The sequence below is a fragment of the Bidens hawaiensis genome, unplaced genomic scaffold, assembly GCF_021521415.1.
Source record: "Bidens hawaiensis isolate Kalapana, Puna unplaced genomic scaffold, B.hawaiensis_p1.1 tig00027063_1, whole genome shotgun sequence".
Classification (NCBI taxonomy): domain Eukaryota; kingdom Viridiplantae; phylum Streptophyta; class Magnoliopsida; order Asterales; family Asteraceae; genus Bidens; species Bidens hawaiensis.
In genome coordinates this window covers 280,001-282,500 of record NW_027505086.1, presented here as the reverse complement: position 1 = coordinate 282,500, position 2,500 = coordinate 280,001, and positions in this window count along the sequence as shown.

Sequence of the window (2,500 nt, the reverse complement as noted above, 5' to 3'; positions counted from 1 at the left end):
ACAAAGCGTTTTTAATCAATGCATGTTCCTAAACCGCGCGCCCGCCTCGGCTACCTGAGAATAACATACTAAAAGTGTCAACACAAGGTTGGTGAGTTCACAAGTTATATAAAAATAAATCGTTTAGCGTTTGCGTTCAGCGTTACAGCGTTTTGCGTTACAGCGTTTTGCGTTACAGCGTTTTACGTTACAGCGTTTTGCGTTACAGCGTTACCAGATAGTGTTATGTCAAATTATATATCGATAGGTAGCTAGTCTATACAACAAGTATTACTAAGTGTTCGACACCGAAGTTGACTCGTTTAATAAGTGCCTTGTCACCAGGTCCTCCAGACCATGGTACGTGTTAGCCAAAATTACACCCGCTCGACCTCCAGTCGAGTTTAGCGTTGGGTGGGGTTTGTCAAACCCAGTAGTACTACTCAACAGTGACTCGCTATTCTAAATATTAACCGGTTCGATGTGTAGGACTTCAAATGTTTCGTTTGCCACTTAGCCTTTACAAGTGATATATAATTTATAACAAAATCTTAAATGCGTTGTGGAGTATGTTATCTCCCCCAAGTGAAAAACGTTTGAAAACAGTTTAAAGAGGGGAAAGTGAAACTCACTGTTTGTGAAGAATTTCCCAAAATAAATCACCAAGATGCGCGTCACCAAAAAACTCTCTCTAACGTTCTAAAACAACAAAGAGATTTTTCTAAGTGTCGGAATATTATCGAGTCTCTAGACCCGGCACATAATACCTATGCACATAACATGTTTCGTGTTTCGTTTGTGAATCGTGGGTGACTTAAACAAGTGTTTTTGTGACACATTACATGTGTAAACAATCATATACGTGTCATGTATTCATAACGTACGTTACTAGCAATTATTCCCCGTAAGGGCATTTTGGTCAACAAATAACACCTAACTAGCCATTATTCCCCATGAGGGCAATTTGGTCAAACCATGGCAATCAATTAGAAATTATTCCCCACAAGGGTATTTTGGTCAAAACATAACAATTATATAACAAGTATCATGTTTCATGCATTTTTACACAACTCAGCAGCTAGTTTCACCGAGACAGAAATCCTACTAGAAAGATTGTACTATTTCACCGATCATAGCATCTCAATTAATTTACCAAAAATCATCACAGAAGCACATATGTCTTAGGTTTTCAGAACATATTTTATTACATTTTTATTCCTCACAGTTTTCTCAAAATCATCAAATCATTACATCAAACTCATAACAGTCAAATTCATGCGCAACAGAATGTTATTTGCAATTCCCGTTAAACGAAAAATCCAATAAATGCAAGAACACTTGGGTTAGGTTCCTAACTCAATGAGTCAACTTCCAGAAGTGGAACCAACCCAATTGGTCTCGTAGTTCATGAGATATAACATTTACAACATAACCTAATAGCAGGTCTAACAGCTCAGCTTTGCACAATGTTTTTGTAAAATCATAAAAGTTAACCTTTACTTGTCCAAAAATTACAAATTTACATTCTATAGAAACTAGACTCAACCTAGTTTACTGTAGTACCAATAATCTCAACCAATTTTCATATTTACACTTCGTTACAGTCACTTAAACATCAAATACACATTCTGTCCAGAAACTGTTTGCATCCAAACTCAACATATTAACAATCTATGAACTATCATGCATTCATATGATCCTCTAAACTCCATAAACACCATCCATGCACATCAATTACATATTACATACTTGATTAGGGTTTGTGTTTGAACTCAAATCAAAGACACAACAATTTACATGCAACAAGATTCAATCTAGTTATCAAATCATCATTCAATCAACCACAATCATATTAGCTATATACATACACAAAATCGGCAGCTTAGGGTTTGTGGTTAACCCAACAAACATCAAAATTAAGCAACAAGAATGCATAGAATGATCAAATATACCTTCCTAGCACCTAGTTCTTCAATCAAACACTTGATTTGATGGTTGAATGTGAGTGTATAGTGGACGGCAGCCATGAGGGAGGGGGTATGGGGTTCCGATCGGGGTTAGGGAGAAAGAGAATAAGTTAGGGTTAAGGTTATTAGTATATATTTATAATAATAATAATAATAAGTTACACTCAAGTCCCTCCACTTCTAAGTATTACTTTTCTAGCCTAACTAACTTGTTTTCATCTTGAGTTAATGTTTATAACCATGTTATCACATAACACATAAGTCTAACACATAATTATCACATAATTACTGTTTTGACGTTTTTCGTTTATTTATCAATCGTTTGCGTCAACTCGTTTGCGTTTCGGTGCAATTCCCGAAAGACTACACATGTAGTAAGTGTTAAGCGTCATTTAAACCCTAGTTTAAATGTAATGAAGTGTGCGTTATAGATTTAGTGATCTTAAGTTTGAATTGACGGAGTTGAGTTAACGGAGTTAACCTGAAATTGACGATTGTCACATCTGCCCTTTCTCAACGCGTTTCTTTAGACAAAGACTCTGTTTTTTCCTCTT